We start from the raw sequence: 6000 nt of genomic DNA, 5'->3' as shown, positions 1-6000 counted from the left end.
GTGCAGCGTTATTGCGGCACTTATTGACCAAGGAGAATTCTCCAGAACGTATTAATTCTTGTTGAGAGTAGTTCTTCCGTCGGAGACTTGTGACAAACTATGGGAATCCTTTAAAGTGTTCTACGCACGTAGCGCTGTTCATCGGAGACACTGTAGGTCCAGTATTAACATAAGAAGCAACCATACTGCCGTTATGACTTGCAGCATGATTTAGAAGTTGGATCCCCTGCTCTCAACACCCCCTACACATATTCCGCCTTATATTCTATATATTGTTTATGTGTGGCCGTTTTGTAAGTAAATACACCCTGCGACGTGCATGCAACTTCTTGTCTCCCGTATTCTAGAAATAGTTGTTCGCCCTGTTACTCTTACGAAATCCTCACTTAACAAGGAACGAATAAATCTCGTGATCCAGTAAGGGACATTCATCAAAAGGGAAGTAAAATGTACTTCTGTTCTGCCTAGGCAGCGTGATTTATTACTCTAAGCCCCATTTGCCAACACCTAGTGTAATATATGCATCTTGTATTGTCTGTTTTGCGATTTTATAGATGAACAGAGCTCTGCTTCGTGTGCACTTGTTTTTGTGTCCAGTATTCTAGATACATTTGTTCGCTCTCTTAGTCTTGCTAAATTATCACTTATTAATGAGCGAATAATGTGAGTCATCTGAAGGGCATTCATTGAAAGAGGAGTCAGTGGTACTGCTTAGGCTTGCATCATGATTTTGAAGTTGGAGCCCCGGGTCTCAACACCTGGTATACCTGCTCGCCTTATATTATCTGTTTCTGAATGAAATTCTTTGCGACAGTATATGTCGAATTCTAAACATATAAACTGCTGGGCTCAAAATGCGCTTTGGGATGTACTGTCATTGTTGGTGAGCCTTTTTTTCATATTCTTGCATATATTTCAAAAATATTGGCCTTGATGTTGAGGCTAATACCAAGTTGATATAACAGATGATATTGATAAAGAATTTTGTTATGTGTTATTGAAAGCGATATAACAACTTTAGAATGCATTGTGCAAATGTCTTTCATTCATAGTTTAGCATAATTTCTTAGTAATTATTGGCGTTAGCTCTAAATATTTTCTTGTGCGATGCGAAACTCTTCGCGCTTATGCTCTCAAATATGTTTTCTTCTTGATTCATTCTACGTATCGATCAATTTCATGTGTATGGTAAACTTATTCATGACTGCAAAAAATTGTTTGCTCCTGGGATAAGGTATACCAAAATTTATTATGTTATATAGAAGTCTGCAACAGTTTAGTCATTTCCTACTGTTTTTTTGGTAATAGAGACCAGGGTGTATATTTTTTACGTGAGCATCCGTACGATTATGAAAGATGGAGTGCTTTGTGAACTTAAGGCTTCGCTTCCAACTGTGTGCGTACAAGAAAATCTCGGTAAGTAATAAAATTTTTTGGCCAGCGAATTCAGCTAGAGTTTAAATTTTTGAATGCCCATGTGAAGCGAGCTAACTAATACTTCCCCTCATTGTGTTGCATAAATATGTGCTAATGATTTCAATTTGGCATTTGCCTTGCGAATTTTTCGCCCATATACTCATGATAAAATTTGGTATTCTGGAGTCTTAGCATTTGTTTTAAACACTCTCATGCGTATCGTGAATTTTGTTTCTATCACTTACATACGATTTGTTCAGCTCCATAATAAAGTCCGTAATTTTAGATTTTGAATATGTCTTGTAAAGTACTCTCTGTCAATGTACAATTTATTGCGGGAAAATATGCATGATAATATAGGTTCCTTGTGCGATGCAAAGGTCTTGCCTGAACGCAACGAAACAATTGTGATTTTCTGGCTTGAACCGTTTGTTCGAAATATTGGCATGCATTAGGGAACTTCTTCACGCCTATGCTTAAGAATAGGCGCGTGCACCACGTGAAGTTAGTCAACGTGTGATGTGAAGGTCTCTGACTTCGTGCTGTCCAAAATTCTTTGCCTGGTTAATAAACGAATCTGTAATAAGGTTAGCGTTTGCAATAAGAAGCTCTTCGCGTTTACATTGTCGTGAAACGTTGTTATTGTTCATCTAAGCCTTTGTTCTGCATAGTCTCATGTATAATTTAATAAGCATCACTTTTTTGCCTCGCGAGTATAGCCCATATTTCGAATGCATCACATAAAGCATTTTTATTTCTCTAAGGTGACCCAATTTCGCTCATTCGTAAGCATAGTCATTGGTTTTTAGTGTACGCATGTGTGGTGCAAAGCGTTTGGCGTATAGATTTAGGAATATTATGAATCTTACCGTATGCCTTTGTTTCCATTACACCCTTGTTCTTTGTGGCATTTCTGTGTCTAGGCTCATAAGAATAATGTGTGCTTGTGAGTCATAGCTTTAATGTAAAGCTTTCAATAAAATCTGAGTCTAAATTTGCTAACATTTTCATCTTTGTAAATACACGGATTCTTTCTAATGCTTGAATGTACCATGCGAAAATATTCAAGCATATAATTTTGAACAAAATTTTGCATTGCGTTGGACAATGCCAGTGATTCCGAATGCGAACATGGTTATTGTAATCATGAGGCCCTTTATGCTTTATAAAAACTTTCGCGGTTCCTATATACAAAGCCCAAAATTCGCTCTTGAGAATCAACAAATTGATTAATGTCTGTCTAATAGGTAGAAGCAGCATTGCTCAGCAGCAGCGGCGGCTGGGGGGCACGGGGGGCGCGGCAGCCACACTCTCGTAAATTATGCGTGTCCCATATTTTCCCTGCTGCCATAAGAGCGCCGAAAATCTGCCCAGGGCAGGCGTTATGAAAGAACATGTCAATTTTGATGTCTTCTAATTTGGAGGCAGATGTATGAGAGCACCTCCGCTTATAAAGGCAGCCTTGTTTAAGCATAATAATTTATTATAGAAAATGTCTGGTCACAAGCAATTACCCTCGCGCTGGCAATAGAGTAGGCACTAGTAATTCAGCACAAACTGTCGCGATAAGATAAATATAGTGCCGGCAGTTTTAAATCGATTTAAGAATGGGCTACAGGTCTTCGTTGTTCGGCCTGCTTGCGTGCAACGGCATGTTCTTGCATCCAAAGTAATAACCTCTGCCATAAAATCGCAAATTGTGTCAAACAAGTTCACATGCTATGACGCGTTCTAAGCCGCAATATTTATCACAGAAAACTTTCGGCATAACACTGCCTACTCTCAAAAGGAGCCCGTGAGCCAGCGAGTCTTGCATGACGCCACAACTTGCAGTCAACCATCCTTTCCGCAAACCTAATAGCCTGTCGATAAAGACATGCGTGCCGAATGCCGATGCACTCCGTAGTGTTCGGCCCCAAGCGGTATTTGCGCCAGGAATCTACCAAGCCCATTACGAGTATGTCTGGTAGTAGGAATGAAGTAAAAGTTACGCAGATTCCACGCACTGTGGGAACCTATAAAGTCGAAGTTTTCTGTGCTGATTGCTTTGATTTACGCCGAATAACGGCGGTGTTGACGGCGAATGCTTGATTTCTTCACCGTTCAGTTGAAGTTGAGAGCGCTGAGTTGATGATAAACGTTACCTTGGGTTCACCCTTGTTATCTGTCGGCATAGCACACAGAACACATAAGGAGAGGTGTTTGCTTGAGGCATTGTTGTGCGTTATATTCTATAACCTGTGAGAGGGTTGAGTTAATTATTTCGAAATAAATTTTACACCGTAGTGTCCTTAAACGTGTCCCTAAATATAAGTGCACGAGCGTTTTTTTTTTATTCCGCCCACGTTGAAATGCGGCTGCCGCGGTCCTGATGAAATCGGTGACCTCGAGCAATGACACAGCCGCAAAGCTACCGCGACGGGCACAGAACTGTTAAAAATGACGTGCTGACGCTTCCGTCGGGTAGCCTAGACCCTGAGGTGGGCTTTAATTATAGCGGACATTTTCTGCACGCCCTGCGGAAGTTACCAGCTAGACATATTTTAATGGTGCTAATCGTCCCGCTGTAGCAGAAACACACCGCGCCATACCTTGAAATTAAATTTTTCCCATTTCCCCGCAACCATTCTCGCGTCTATAGTAGTAGCGTTTTGTTGCCTTCTCACATCAACTTATTCCAATCCCCCTTCCCTTCCGGTTGACTGCGAAGTGCGAGCGCAGAGTGGCAAGGCTTATTACTCACTCGCTTAGCCAGTGCGTCTCTTCTATCCTATATCTGCTTCCCTCTCCCCCCTCCTCTCCACCATTCTGTCTGTCTACCTTCTGGACTCGCACGGTAGTAGGAAAGGTAAGCGCTGCAGTTTCTGAAATGCTCTTACGGGGGGTATCACGCATAGCTAAAGTTGTCAAGAGGCTAATGCGGCCACGCCCAGGGCTCTCCAGAGAGAATTGTGGACATTAGACATGGTGCAAAAGTCCAAACGAGTTTCTCGCGTCGCCTTATCTGCCGCGCTCCTGTCATGTATACACATACCTTGAACCACCCCACGACGCTGTGTGCCAGACAGTAACAGCAGCAGTGGGAATGTCAAATGAAGAGGAAAAAAAAGCTTCGCAATAAAAGGGGTTAAAAGAGGTGAATTCGGGCGTAGTTTGTGTTTTTACATGAGGACCACCTTGAAATACAGCGCAACTGGATGACATAAAATAAAGGCGCCTGCGTTCGCCTTCCTTTCTGTTGTGTCGTCTCGTTGCGCTGTATTTCAGGATTGTTGTCATGTTAGCCCAGGCAGCACACCAGCAATGGTGCAACCACGGCCCAATGCTGGCAGAAATTGGTACCAATGTTGGCATATTGGCAAAGTGCAACCCAATCCAATGCGGGCCCAACGTTAAATCCAAGATTGGACCAATGTTATGCCAATGCAGCAGCCCTTGTGCTGCCAGCGTAGGACCAGCGTTAAAGCCAAGATTGGACCAATGTTATGCCAATGCAGCAGCCATCGTAGGACCAGCGTTCAAGCCAAGATTGAACCAATGCTATGCCAATGCAGCAGCCATCGTGCTGCCAGCGTTGGACCAGTGCTGAGCCATATCGTTTCCCTTAATAATGCCAGCTTTGAGCCAATGCCCTTTGGATGACGATCATTTTAGATACGCTGGCTTTAGAGCACGCACACATTCCTGCCGCAAACCCTTTGCTAGCGGCATTTTTTGTAGCAATTGTCCCCATACCGTCTTCCTCAATAGTAGCTAGGAAAGCTCGACGAAAAGATGTCAAGAAGCAGAAGTCGTATATGCTTGCAAATAGTGATAAAAGAATACTGAAATTGACGTTTATGGCAGTTTATTTGCGAATAAATTTTCACAAACAGGCATTTTCTGTGCACCTAGATCGGTGACGCTCGGTTATCTTCAAACAGTTTATTTAAAGGAACTGCCCTCAGGATAGGAATTGGGCAAGGTGCCGAAGATGGTGGGCTGGCCAGGGGTTTCAGGGCAGGGAGCTGACGTCGGTAGGCAGGTTGGTCAGTGCTTGGATGACGGCGGGCTGATCAGGCCCTCGAGGACCGCGATAACGTGGTGGTTTTGTTGAAATTACTACCATATCCCATAGTGACTTCACCATTACTTGGAGGAAATGGTTGCACTGTAAAATAAAAAGAAACATTATCAGAGATGTTTGTATGACAAATGTATGTGGCAGCGTTTTCATTTGAAAAATCACCATACTGCAACAATATTATAAGTCTGAGCAGTGAGCTCGAAGGGGTGAATCAAGAAAATTTCTTGCAAGAGATTTGTCAGGTAACACTTTTTAATATTTCGACATATATGGCATATCTTGTAGAAGGCGTAACGTAATATTTAGAACAGACATAAAATGCGCAGGATCCGTCCTCCTTGTTTACAGCCCACACCTAGTCAGCGTAGCACTTTATAATTAAAAAATTGCAGCAAAACATGCTACAGCACAAAAATCTTAGTTTCAGACTTTCTAGACACAATGTAGCCTTCGTGCGATTTTTTTAATGTGGAAACCGAGAAGTTCCGTTATGAAACACTAGTAAAAGAGGCATGCAT

This window comes from Dermacentor albipictus, unplaced genomic scaffold (assembly GCF_038994185.2).
Source record: "Dermacentor albipictus isolate Rhodes 1998 colony unplaced genomic scaffold, USDA_Dalb.pri_finalv2 scaffold_27, whole genome shotgun sequence".
In the NCBI taxonomy this organism is placed as follows: Eukaryota; Metazoa; Arthropoda; class Arachnida; order Ixodida; family Ixodidae; genus Dermacentor; species Dermacentor albipictus.
This window is presented reverse-complemented; position numbering follows the sequence as displayed.